Below are 14,192 nucleotides of genomic sequence, written 5' to 3' on the forward strand. Positions count from 1 at the left end.
TGGTGTCATCTGTCTGTCCCAGCATGGTGGCGGTGGCAGGGCCTCTCGTGTTTCTGTTACACAGGTAATGTTTTCTGCATGTTGTACATTAGTCATGGCCATCAGATGTTCCCCAGATTCCATAGATTGCTGTCCACTTACAAGGGACACTTTTTCTGTGCTGTGGGTACTGTGTATTGGCAAGGCATACGTAACATTGTGTAAACGTTATTATGCGATTAGGAAAAAAAAGTTTGCTGTTTTTCACCAACTGCGCCTCTCTTGTCCGAAGGCTTTGCCTGGTATTACAGCTAAGCTATATTCACTTGAATGGGGCTGCGTTTCAGTACCAGACACCACCTAATTGCATTGGGGGTCATCTACAAACGTTGCAACTCCGTTTTTTTGGCACAAAAAAGTCACACTGGTGTATTTGCAACTGTTTAAACGCCTGTGCGGCCGTTTTTGCGCCACGTTCGACACTTGAGAGTTTAAAACCGACATAAGTGTTGGCGAAAAACTTCTCCAGTCAGAGACTATAGTAGTTTTTACGCCCGGCACATGGACTGCCGGAGGTGCTTTTAATTTGTAACAAAGCGCACGCCTTGTCCATTAGTAAGGCGCATCCGATGCCGGCGCAAAAGGGAAACAAAGACCGGTGTAAAAAGCCAGTCTTTGTAAATGACCCTCATTGTGTTTCTTCGGAACAACAAAAAATAATGTACAGTTTTTACCCCTTCTCTCTAAACTCAATTTTTGTTTTAATTTCGTAGTGCCCTCAGTATATTTTAATGCCCCCGCAGTGCCTTCAGTATATATTAATGCCCCCTTCAGTGCCCTTAGTATATATTCATGCTCCCCCCATTGCCTTCAGTATATATTAATGCCCCCTTCAGTGCCCTTAGTATATATTAATGCTCCCCCCATTGCCTTCAGTATATATTAATGCCCCCTGCAGTGCCCTCAGTATATATTAAAGGGATTCTGTCACCAGGATTATCCCTATAGAGCCAATTACATGTTATTCCAGTGTGTAAAGAACTGCACATACACCAGCTTTAAACAGTTAACTGGCGCATGTGCAGTTTTCTTTCCATGAGGCGTATGTCAGCACATGAATGGAAGACCGCACAAGCGCTCAGGTGACAAGTAAACGCGCTTGAGATTACAGCGCAGCATCAGAATGACGTAGAACAGGGGTGCACAACCTGCGGCCCCCAGAGCCGTGGTTTGCAGTCCCCATCCTGCTGGGCAGAAACACAGCTGATCGTGCGATAACTTGATGTGCCTATGGGGAGTAATGTATTCTTTGTACATAGTGTACCCGTTTTAATGGCCATTAGACATGTACTAGTTTTTGGAAAAATACCTTCATAGACTATAATGGTTCTGAAAAAGACCATGTGACGGCCATTGGATAGACCACTGTCACACGGCCGTTTTTATTTCTTTCTATAAATTGTTTTCCTTTGTTTTTTTTTCTTCCTTACTATTTTGATTAGTTCTAACTTTTTGTCATGTTGGTCCATGATCTAGGATGAATATTTTGAATGGAAAAAAGAAGGGGCATAGGTGGCAGTACGGATGGCGGCCGTGTGTGATGCAGACTGGCTGCTCACTACATTTGGCTGCCTTTTTTTGGGGCATTTCCTGAGTCAAAGATTTGGATCTGGCAGAGCTGACCATAAAAATATTGGCGCTGTACTTTTGTATGTGGTTACAACAATTGTGAATGACGCTTTTCAACCTTTTTAATATCGCAGTCCGCTTTCTATCGCTGGCCTTACTTGCATGTGAATAGTAATGCCCCATGGAAGCTTTAGCTAATCTAGCCATCTCATTACGTTGTTTTAACTGGGAAATTACTTCTTTTTACATTTCGTGGGCATGTTGCGAAGTTGTCCTGTTGAATGATGAACAGTTCTCTGACTACCATACTAAAGTCTTGGGGGGGGGGGGGGGGGGGAGATATAGAGATGTTGTGCAGTCTCCAGCACTTTACCAGATGCAGTTAAAATGAATGTACAATTCTTGCTGTTCCTCCATTTTTAATCTCCCCCCCCCCCCCCCTCCCTGACAATATCGCCTATCCTGGTGCTGATCCTCACCGTGTGGTTGGTTACACCCGCTATAGATGCAACGTCTATGTGAAAGTAGGATAGATCCTGGTACATGCGGCCACAGTTTATATGATGGTTCTGCTTCTTTTTCCCACCTTTTTAATTCCTTAAATTGTCTAGAGAGGCAGGAAGAATTAGAAGCAGGCAGAACTCAAGATGATGGGAGACGGCGGCATAGATTCATTATGGAATTTTCTTCATGTTCAATCACAGAATGACCGTAATGATAAAAAATAAAAAAAAAGTCCTCCTCCGTACCAATATCATCTGTGGCCGACACTGGAGACGGCAGAGGGCAGGTGTGCCCCTGGCCTAGTGATGTTGTGATCCCTGAGATATGCGTCGCTGCTCTATAGCCTATATACCGAGTTTTATTGCAGTAGTGAAGTCCCCAGCAGCTGGGTAACATATCTTTCTACCTCATTGTCTGGCTTATAAACGTCTATGCGGTAGACATTTGTTCAGATGTCACACCATTGCATAGTGCAGTTGTCACCCAACTTGCCACCTTCTAATTGACTGCGCCCAGTGGCCCAGCTGTCTCCTCCGTGTTCTCTTCCTCTGGAGACACGAGCAGATACAACTGTTCTTTTCCATCGTGTCACATCTTGGACGAGGAGCTGCAGCAAGTGTCGTAAAACAAAGGGTGACCAATGTTCTCCCCTTTTACGATCTGTCACCCCGTGACATGCAGGAACTTCAGACTCGCCCGAGAGTAATGAGACTGTGTAGTAGGGCATGGTCATTCAGAGAATGAAGCCAACAGCGAATGACCTTACTGATGACATTTGTGGAAGACTTTAGGGTACGTTCACACATAGCAGTTGAGGTGTAGTTTAAACTGCATCAGAACAACCTTTCTATAAGACATCTTTCACACGAGTGTTATGGATTCTCCCAGGGTCTGTTCAGGAAAAAACGGATGGTTTTGCACGCAAATTCAGTCAGTTTTGTCTCAGTGTTTAAGTTTTTTTCACGCAGATGCAATCTGTTTTTGATGTGTTTTTTCACACCTGTGGAAAAAAAACTGAAAAATAATAATCTACATCTCCTAGCAACCATCTGTGAAAAACCCATTGGGGGAGATATATCAAGACTGGCGGACCCATTTGCCAATCTTGATCTCCCTGTGCTGGCATGAGATGCGCCTGATTCCTTAAGAAGCAGAAGCCTCTTAACAAATCAGACGCATCTCTGCCAGAAACTGAAGTCTACACCAGCGAAAGTTATAGTAGATGCGGGGGCGAAGCCACGCCCCCTTTTTATCGGCACGTCAGAAAAGCGCAGAGACGCTCAAAAAGTCGCACATTATGGTGCACAAATGCCATGCGCCATAATGTGCAACTTTGTTACGCCATAGTTGTGGCGTAAAGTGTTTGATTAATGTCCCCCGTTGTATCCAGATGTCTTTTGTTTTTCACAGGAGCCCCATTCACTTCTATGGAACCAGAGCTGCGTGAAAAACGCAGAGTATAGAACATGCTGTGATTTTTCCTGAATGCAAAGATGATGCGTGAAAAAACAGATTCGGTAGGGATGCTATGTGTTTGCTCCATGTATCGCACCCTGGCGGAATATTCGCTTGTGTGAAAGACGCCTTATACGTTTGACCTGTAAAATCCATAACTGCACCGAAAACCGCATTAAAACCTCATTGCAGTTTTGTCTTGCATATCAGAACACATTGCTCCAGGCAACCATGCTCTTAATGAATAGACCAGAGGAGTCGTGTGCAGATCGCACGGCCATCTTTTTTACCTGCAAAAAAGCACAGCCATTGACAATTTGCAAACTGCATCGACATGTTGGCTGGCGCAGCTTGTGAATGCAACAAAACCCTCCTGTTCTGCGTAACCCTTGCATTCACACGTTGCGGCCAAATCCTGGTCTTCCCCTGTGATAACTGTGAAATCTTGGCAAAATGTTTGCCAAGATTTTGGGAAAACTAACTTTGCCACGATTTGTTGGCAATTGCTCCAAATGCTCCTTAAAGTACGGTTTTACAAGCCCGTTGTCAATCTTGCTGTGCACCAGTCAGTGCCATCACTTGAATACACGGGATAGGTGGCATTGGTAACTTTTTACCAGGTTCCTTAGCGTTGTCAGAAGTACCAGTCGTTGGCATTGACTCTCTCCATCTGTAAGACCGTACATGCATACTGATCTTGTTTGGTGCTTCTGGATAACCGTAGCACTTGGTTTGGATTAGTCCAGAAATATGCAAGTTACTGCCAGCGATCGTTCAGTACAGTAGTGGTATTATCAAAAACAATAGTTACTTTGATGTTCTTCAAAATTTTTGATCATTAATGGGTCATAGAGCTGTGCACGTCTTCAAAAGAAGGCAGATCTAATTGAAAAGATAGCAGGAATTCAGTCTTCTGTCGTGTTCATGTTCAAGGCTGAGCTCTTCCTGCATTTGGTTCATTTAGCCCGAAATAAACTGCGTAGGAGACCGGCCATGGTACTGTGCTTCTCAAAGCACCTCTTCAGCAAAACTAATAGATAGATAGATATATATATATATCTCTCTATCACAGTCTTGATAAATCGGCATGCCCCCCCCCCATTCCTGACGATTAGCTGGTTGAAGAGAAGGCCACACTCCGTACGAGCGCAGCCTTCCCTTCATTGTTTACCTGCTCGCCGCCGACATCACAGCGGTAAGCCGTCCTATTCACTCCTATGGGACAGCTCCTTTCTATACATACATATACGCTATGATGGCGGTGGTGAGCTGGTAAACAATGAAGAGAAGGTCCCTCTCGCACAAAGCGCGGCCTTATCTTCAACCAGCTGATCAGCGGGGGAGCCTGGTGTCGGATCCCCGCCGATCTGATATTGATAACCTATCGTGAGGATAGGTCATCAATGGTAAGATCCCAGAAAAACCCTTTTAAGGTCCTTTTGCACAGACCGATGATCTGGCAGTTGTATGAGCTCTTCTTCCTGATAACTGGCCTATGTAGAAGGTGCCGCTTAACGCCCAATGAACAAGCAAATGCTCATTTATGGGGTGATCCTGTGATTCTGCCAGAGCGATAAATCATCGTTTCTGTTCAGCGGATCATGCTGTCTAAACAGCGGTCTTCTGCTCTGGAAGAATGGTTTTCTATGGGGGAAGCAATCGCTGTATGGATCAGTTGATGCAGCAGAGGTGATTGCTGTATGTAATGCAGCCTCATCTCTGCAGATGATTAGGCAATTATTGGGAACGATTAGTTTGTTCCCGATAATTGCCTAATATCCTTGTAAAAGGACCTTTCCTTTGTTGCAGAATTGTTCTTAAAGCTTCCATGTTTATTTTGGTGTCCACGGTAGCATCTTAGGCCATGCCCCCTTTCTAGGGAAACCACATTCTTCCTGTAAAGCCGTGCCCGTGTTGTGGCAACGTGTCTAAAGAACTAAATAAATGTGGCTCATAATGTGCACCAGAATATTGTCTCTACTTCAGCCACAGTTCTGGGACATTTTTATTAGTAATGCCGCCCCGATGTTTCTCACAAGCGTGTGACTACAGAGTGAGAGCTCAATATTTAAAGGGGTTGTGCAGCTTTGAGACAAGTTTCGGCAGCACACTCCCCTTGGTTTGCCGCACTCCGTTTCTCTTCCAGAGTGGACAATGTTTATTTGTGCCGCTGCAACCAATGACTGACCGAAGCGGTGAAGTGTTTTCCACACCAGGTCTGATGTTGTAGAAAGCTGGAGAACCTCTTTAAGGTCCTCCGTGGCTTGTCTGTTGTTTTTTTTCTCCCTTTATGCTGAACTGTTGAGCTGGAGCAGAGCCCCTAGTGACCACAGACCTTTACCTAATGGTTAGGAGGTTGGACAGTGCTGAAGAAGTCCTCGTTCAGTTATGGCCTTTTATCTGAGCAGAATTAGGGTCCATTCACACGTCCGTTTTGGTGTTCCGCATCCGTTCCGATTAAAAACGGAACGTTATGCGGATCCATTCATTTTCAATGGAATCCGCAAATAATCGGAGAGCACTCATGGTGCTCTCCGATTCCGTGATTCCGTTCCGTTCCGTGGGTTCCGTTATTCGGATCCTGGAAAAAAAATATACCCTGTCCTACTATTTGTCCGATTTTGCGTTCCGTCATCCCATTCTAGTCAATGGATCCGTCAAAAAATCGGATGACATGCTAAAAGTATCCTCATGTCATCCAGATTTTCGGATCAGCAAAAAACAGGAACGTTTATCTGAAAAGGTAAAAATACTGACGTGTGAATGCACCCTTAATGTGAGGTATGCAAGTCCAGCACTCTCTTGGCTTGTTCTGCAATTACGGCAGAAGTGTTAGTCAAACAGATACACATCTGCTACAGATACTCAAAGTGTGTGCCAGGCAAGTGGAGACAGGTTGGCAACACTGGTATCCTGCAAGTGAGCTGGTACAAGAAACCCCTTCAGCTGACAATCTGAACGTATAATTAAATAGTTATGTAAGCCGCGCTGCCCATTTATTTGCATACTCTGGCACAGCAGTCTGTACTTATACCATTTCGTGACCTGTCGTACCCCAGCTGCCGACGCCTCTGAGCAGCGGCAGTCTAGTTTCTAACAAACAGGGTTTTTTTATTGCTTTTTTTTATAGCTCTTGACTACATTTTATTGTTCCAATGCATCTGATGTACTTTCACACTAGCGTTCGGGGCTCCGCTTGTGAGCTCCGTTTGAAGGCTCTCACAAGCGGCCCCGAACGCATCCGTACTGCCCCAATGCATTCTGAGTGGACGCGGATCCGCTCAGAATGCATCAGTCTGCCAGCGTTCAGCCTCTGCTCAGCAAGCGGACACCTGAACGCTGCTTGCTGCTTTCGGGTGTCCGCCTGGCCGTGCGGAGGCAAACGGATCCGTCCAGACTTACAATGTAAGTCAATGGGGACGGATCCGTTTGAAGTTGACACAATATGGCTCAATTTTCAAACAGATCCGTCCCCCATTGACTTTCAATGTAAAGTTTGGATGGATCCGTCTGAACAACTTTCACATTTAGAATTTTTTCTAAACTATAATGCAGACGGATCCGTTCTGAACGGATCCAAACGTCTGCATTATAGGACACCAGACGGATCCTCTCTGAACTCAAGTGTGAAAGTAGCTAACAATTAAAGCAACTTTTTTAAACTTTGCCTACCATGTTGTGCTTACAGCTCCCGTGCAGACCTATATGTCTCCATGATAAAAGGTTGCAAACAGTCTGCGTACCGCGATCCTGCAGTCATTTGGCCATCCCTCTATCCCATGGTCTGCATACTGCGATCCTGCAGTCATTTGGCCATCCCTCTATCCCATGGTCTGCGTACCGTGATCCTGCAGTCATTTGGCCATCCCTCTATCCCATGGTCTGCATACCGCGATCCTGCAGTCATTTGGCCATCCCTCTATCCCATGGTCTGCGTACCGTGATCCTGCAGTCATTTGGCCATCCCTCTATCCCATGGTCTGCGTACTGCAATCCTGCAGTCATTTGGCCATCCCTCTATCCCATGGTCTGCATACCGCAATCCTGCAGTCATTTGGCCATCCCTCTATCCCATGGTCTGCGTACCACAATCCTGCAGTCATTTGGCCATCCCTCTATCCCATGGTCTGCGTACCGTGATCCTGCAGTCATTTGGCCATCCCTCTATCCCATGGTCTGCATACCGCGATCCTGCAGTCATTTGGCCATCCCTCTATCCCATTTTTCTTACTAACTTAAATTTTAGCAAAAATTAGTGGGCGTACGAATGGCAATAGGACTGCAGGATGAGATCTCAAAGTATGTTTGTAGTCTGTTACAATGGAAATGTATTGGTCTACATAGCGGCTGTTGATACTTCAGGGTAGGAGTTAGTTGTGTTTTTAATTTTTTTTTATTAAAGGGGTTGTCTGGTATAATTTAAAGGGAACATTCGTGTTGAAAACCGTGTCTGAGCTGAAGGCAGCATGTTATAGGTCCGTGCCAAGAAAGTCGCAGCATGCACCATACTGCTCCGATTTTCCTACAGGACACATTCAATCAAGTGAATTGGCCTGAGGATAAAAAGACTACACATGGACGCCAGCTGTCTGAAGCTCGTTTAAAGGGCCTCTGTCAGTAGATCTGTACCTATGACACTGGCTGACCTGTTCCATGTGCTCTTGGCAGCTGAAGGCATCTGTGTGGGTCCCATGTTCATATGTGCCCGCATTACTGAGAAAAATGATGTTTTAATATATGCAAAAGAGCCTCTAGGAGCAACGGGGGCGTTGTCATTACAACAAGAGGTTCAGCTCTCTCTGCAACTGCTGTACTCTCTGTACTTTGACTTTAGAAGTCAGGGCCAGGTGTGATTATGTTTTCACTGCCTGTCCTGTCAGTCAAAGTGGAGAGCGCAGAGCCTCTAGGTGTAATGGCAACGCCCCCGTTGCTCCTAGAGGATCATTTGCATATACTAAAACTACATTTTTCTCAGTAATGTAGGCACATATGAACATGGGACCAACACGGATGCCTTCAGCTGCCAAACACACATGTAACAGGTCAGCCAGTGTCATAGGGATAAATCTGCTGACAGAGGCCCTTTAAAAACGTGTCCGTGTCCACCATCCAGAACATTGGTCTGAATTCAGCCCAACCTGTTTTGCGAAGAGCGGTTCTGTAGGATGCTGTGTCTAGACAGTATTTTTGCAGAGCCTCGTGGTATAGCGCGGAGCACGCCACGTACCTGTCAGTTTAGATGTGGTACAAGGTAAGCTATCTGCGGCATGCACTGTAGACAGTCAGATTCTCGAACGTCTTCAGCCGGCAAGTCCCGAATAGCCTGCTTGTGTTTGATGTCTGACAGCCCTAAGTGAAATGTGTCATTTTAACGTCTGATATTTTCTCAGTCTAAATTTAATAAGCTAACAAACCATTCTGTGGCTTTGAAGCGAGCAGCGTGTTGGCAAGACTTAATGTATTTATTTTTATTTTTTGTAAACTGTGCACTTTACAGCAAATGCAGTGGAAGTGTGACTGGATCTGTTTTGAAATCTGACACGGAGATTGCTCATACAGAGATGCCTTTGAAACCCTTGGTTATTTTCTGCTTGCGGGATGGGAGAGGCCGGGGATGCAGTCTTGACCATACAAAGTGCACACAAGTTGTCCTTGGACGGATCGGAGAGAGTGTGTGTGACTCTTTCATGGTGTCATCAAGTCCAATCTCCTCAAGCAGTTTTACAGAGATTAAAGGGTTTCTGTCACCCCACAAAACTCTTTTTTTTTTTTTTTTTTTTGGATAGTTAGATTCCTCATAGTGCGATATAGCAGAATATAATGCTCTTACTTACTTTCATGCGGCCGATTCTTTATAAAACGAAGTTTTATAATATGTAAATGAGGGCTCTACCAGCAAGTAGGGCGTCTACTTGCTGGTAGCCGCAGCAGAAAACCGCCCCCTCGCCGTGTTGATTGACAGGGCCAGCCGTGATCTCCTCCTCCGGCCGGCCCTGTCAGTAATTCAAAAATCGCGCGCCTCTGGTCATTCGGCGCAGGCGCTCTGAGATGAGGAGGCTCGTCTCCTCAGCACTCCCTCAGTGCGCCTGCGCCGATGACATCACCGAAAGAGAAGACGTCATCGGCGCAGGCGCACTGAGGGAGTGCTGAGGAGACGAGCCTCCTCATCTCAGAGCGCCTGCGCCGAATGACCAGAGGCGCGCGATTTTTGAATTACTGACAGGGCCGGCCGGAGGAGGAGATCACGGCTGGCCCTGTCAATCAACACGGCGAGGGGGCGGTTTTCTGCTGCGGCTACCAGCAAGTAGACGCCCTACTTGCTGGTAGAGCCCTCATTTACATATTATAAAACTTCGTTTTATAAAGAATCTGCCGCATGAAAGTAAGTAAGAGCATTATATTCTCCTATATCGCGCTATGAGGAATCTAACTATCCAAAAAAAAAAAAAAATGAGTTTTGTGGGTTGACAGAAACCCTTTAAAGACTTCAGTGTTTAGCTCCAGGCTCCTCTGCTTGGAAAGTGCTTTCTGCATCAAAAGCAAAGCCCTTTTTACCGATTTCTTATTTGTCACATGCAAGACATGATGTTGGAGAGCTACGCGGAACACCCCCGTGTCACACGTATGATTCTCTGTGTAAGGAAACGACCGTATGTAGTTTACAGTCCGCAAAACACAGTTCTATTTGTCGATCCATTGTAACAACGCCTGCCCTTGTCTGCAAATCGGACAAGAATAGGACATGCTCTCTTATATATATATATATATATATATATAATTTTTTTTTTTTTTCTGCGGAACGGACATACAGATACACAGAAGGCACACAGAGTCATTTCCATTTTTTGCGACCCCCCCCCCCTTCAAAATAAATGGTTCCGCATACGGGCCGCAAAAAAATGAACCGGACATGGACAAAAAAATACATATGAGCCCTAAATCTGATTTCTTCTCTCTAGGACAGTCATTAGTAAAAGTAACCGCCATCCCCTCTCTGTGCTCTGCCCTCCAGGCAGGGGAAAGAACCCAAAAATCTGTGACTCCTGTGCCTGAAGTTTTACAGTAAAATTCCTAAATTATTTTGCAGGAGTTATTTGAGAATGGTCTGTCTGCAGCAGCTGCAGGGACAGAAGGATTGAGGTTAGGGGTTTATTCAGACGTAGCGGTTGTAGTGAAGCCATCAACCGTGCAGCAAATCCCTTATGCACTTTTACTAGTTAGTGGTTATATTGCATTTGCTTTTTTTTATGCCCCAAATTCAGTATAAAATATTGTGTAGTAAAAATCGCTCGGCAATCGCAGTTAGGGCTGTCACATGAGACGGAGTGCCCAAAATGCAACCCAAAACCCACTTATTTATCGCAAAGTGCCAACACTGCAATTTAAAGGGAACCCTTACTAACGGCAGAATAAAGTAGAGACAGGTGAGCTGATTTCAGCGGTCTGTCATTTATAAGGTAAAAGTAAGTGGTTGCCAAGAACCAACATCACAATCCTTGCAGACCGGGCCTGGAAAAGAGTCCCGGCCACCTGAGAGGAGTCCTGGTTATCCATGACTTCCTGCTCTCCCGCCCACCTGCTGATGGCTGACAGTCTCCTACCTAGTTTTCTCCCTAGAAGAGAACTGCCAATCATCAGCAGACGGACGAGAGAGCAGGAGATTATAATAACCAGGACTCTTCTCAGGTAGATTTGACTCTTAGGCCTCTTTCACACGGGCGTTACGGGAACACCCGCGATTTTTCCGCGCGAGTGCAAAACATTGTAATGCGTTTTGCAATTGCTTGAGAAAAATCGTGCATGTTTGGTATCTGTGTTCTGTAGATTGAATTATTTTCCCTTTATAACATGGTTATAAGGGAAAGTAATAGCATTCTGAATACAGAATGCATAGTACAATAGCGCTGGAGGGGTTAAATATAAATAAATAATAATTTAACTCGCCTTAATCCACTTGCTGGCGCTGCCGGCATCTCTTCTGTCTCCTTCTGTGCTGAACAGGACCTGTGGTGAGCATTCATTCCAGGACCTTTTGATGACGTCACTCCGGTCATCACATGATCAATCACCATGGTAAAAGATCATGTGACGTACTATGTGATGACCGGAGTGACGTCATCAAAGGTCCTGTAACTGTATTTAATGCTCACCACAGGTCCTATTCAACAAAGGAGACACAAGGAGATGCCGGCCTACGCGATCAAGTGGATTAAGGTGAGTTACATTTAAAAAAAAAAATTTTTAACCCCTCCAGCCCTATTTTACTTTGCATTCTGTATTCAGAATGCTATTATTTTCCCTTATAACCATGTTATAAGGGAAAATAATAATGATCGGGTCTCCATCCCGATCGTCTCCTAGCAACCGTGCGTGAAAATCGCACCGCATCCGCACTTGCTTGCGGATGCTTGCGATTTTCACGCAACCCCATTCACTTCTATGGGGCCTGCGTTGCGTGAAAAACACAGAATATAGAGCATGCTGCGATTTTCACGCAACGCATAAGTGATGCGTAAAACTCACCGCTCATCTGAACAGCCCCATAGAAATGAATGGGTCGGTATTCGGTGCGGGTGCAATGCGTTCACCTCACGCATCGCATCCGTGCGGAATACTCGCCCGTGTGAAAGGGGCCTTAAGGCCCAGTCTGCAATGATTATGATGCTGGTTCTCAGCAACCACTTACTTTTAGCTAATGAGTGACACACCGCGGAAATCAGCATTTCTGTCACTATTTTATGCTGCCCTCAGTGAGGTCAACATACAGTTCATGACAGGTTCCCTTTAACCTGAATGCTACAGTCCAATATAGTGTATTTTATCATTTATCTATAATAGCCTGCCTACATTCAGTGCGCTGCCCGTGCTGTTCATAGCGCGCCCTGCTCTGAAGAATGGCAGAAAAAGTCTAAGGCATATTGGTACACCATAGACTTTTTATTTTTTTCAGGGTGCGGGTGCCCACAGAGAGGGCTCTGAGTGCCGCTTCTGGCACCCGTGCCATAGGTTTGCCACCACTCGCCTAGGCCATGTGATGTCACATTCATCGGCCACAAGGCCTAGGCGTAGCTCATCCCCATTGAAGTCAAATGGACGGCGCTGTCATTGGTGAGCTGAGAGAAGGCTGCGGTTCGCAAATTGTGAATCCGCATAACACGAATGCTGGCCATGTAATGTCGTAATGTCCTGCCCTCTGCAAAATGGACAAGTATAAGGCACGTTCTATCTTTTTTTTTTTGTGGGGCTGCAGAATGGACGTGTAGATGCGGACCAAAACCAATGTTGTGTGCATGAGCCTCAAAGCTGGAGGTGAACGGCTATGGGCGACTGCTCTGCATGTACAGGCTCCTCTCGCTGGCAGTCCAGCATGTAACAGCAATGCAGATGAATCTCCAGTTCTGTATAAGCCCTGATACTTGACACTGAAGAATGACTTCAGTTTGAGACATATATATATATATATATATATATATATATATATATATATATATATATATAAAAAAAAAAAATAGCACTTAAAAATCTCGTCCCTTCTATGTGCCTTGACTCCTTTTGCAATGGTAGTATCAGTTGTGCTTGTACCCTCTTGGCCGGCTGGAAACACCCAGTAAAAAAAATGACCGAAAAGAAGCCTGGGAAGTGTTTCACCATCGGAGCTGCATTGTAATCTGAAGACCGTTGAGACCGGCATATTCCCATTGATCCATTTGTACAGCGATGCTTACACTTGATAGATTGGTAAAAGTCATACACGAGCAGAAACCACTCGCTGCCTCCCAGCATTATTTCAGGATGGTGGTAAGTGCCTCCCATTAGCATCTTTCTGCTGAGCCAGTAGCCTTCACATGCAAGACCGACGCCTTGTGGCAAATCAGGACAGCATCTCAAGACCCCATGAAGAGGACCAGTCACGTCTCCTGACATGTCTTCAGTAACTGCTTGCATGCAGCTTGCAATAATTCTTAAGCCTCTATGATGTGCCATTCCTTTATTATTCCTGCTAGAAGTTAAGAATGAATTGCCAGCTGCAATAAAGGTCCAGAAGACTCTGTCCACTGTGTAGTTTCTGGTGCTGAGCTCCCTTTGACTTGACCTGCAGTACCCCGGCATGACCACCGCACAGTGGACGGAACATTGTGCTTCCAAATCCGGCCATTGTATAGATTTTAGTGCTGGCGGCTGTCGGAAGATGGTGTGGGGAGTTGGAACCCATCAGATCTGATATTAATGACCTATACTGAGGATAGGCCATCAATATGGAAGTACTGGAAACCCCCCTTTAAATTGCTTATAATATGAGCTGAAACGGGCTGCTTTTTCCGTTCTTAAAGGAAAGCCAATATACAGTTTCTGTTCAGGACCCTTCTGTATGAGCTAGAGCAGAGAGCGGCTGTGAAACGGCATCTTTCATTCTGAAGGACTTAAAAGGGTTGTGCCATCAAGACAACTTCTGCCCTATCCACAGGATAGGGGATAAGTGTCTGATTGGTGGGGGAGCGACTGCCGGGGTCCCTGCTAATCACAAGAATGGGGCCTATGCTCCCTGTTTGACTGGCAGATGGGCATGAGTGTTCGTAACTCCATTCAACTCTATTGACCTACAGGAGATAGCCAAGTACAAATAG

General features: G+C 45.5%; 1 protein-coding gene across 12 annotated transcripts in view; it reads left to right on the forward strand.

Annotated features, from left to right (window-relative positions):
- Positions 1-14,192, forward strand: part of MEF2A (myocyte enhancer factor 2A) — a 154,679-nt gene that overhangs the window by 35,328 nt on the left and 105,159 nt on the right. Inside the window, exon 1 of one of the 12 annotated variants that reach the window (XM_040414228.1) lies at positions 12,425-12,435. The exons of the other annotated variants lie outside the window; for them this stretch is intronic. The gene's annotated coding sequence lies outside the window, so the exon portion shown is untranslated. Of the gene's footprint in view, positions 1-12,424; positions 12,436-14,192 lie in introns of those variants that run through there. 12 annotated transcript variants of the gene reach the window in all.

The sequence above is a fragment of the Bufo bufo genome, chromosome 1 (genome assembly GCF_905171765.1).
Source record: "Bufo bufo chromosome 1, aBufBuf1.1, whole genome shotgun sequence".
Classification (NCBI taxonomy): domain Eukaryota; kingdom Metazoa; phylum Chordata; class Amphibia; order Anura; family Bufonidae; genus Bufo; species Bufo bufo.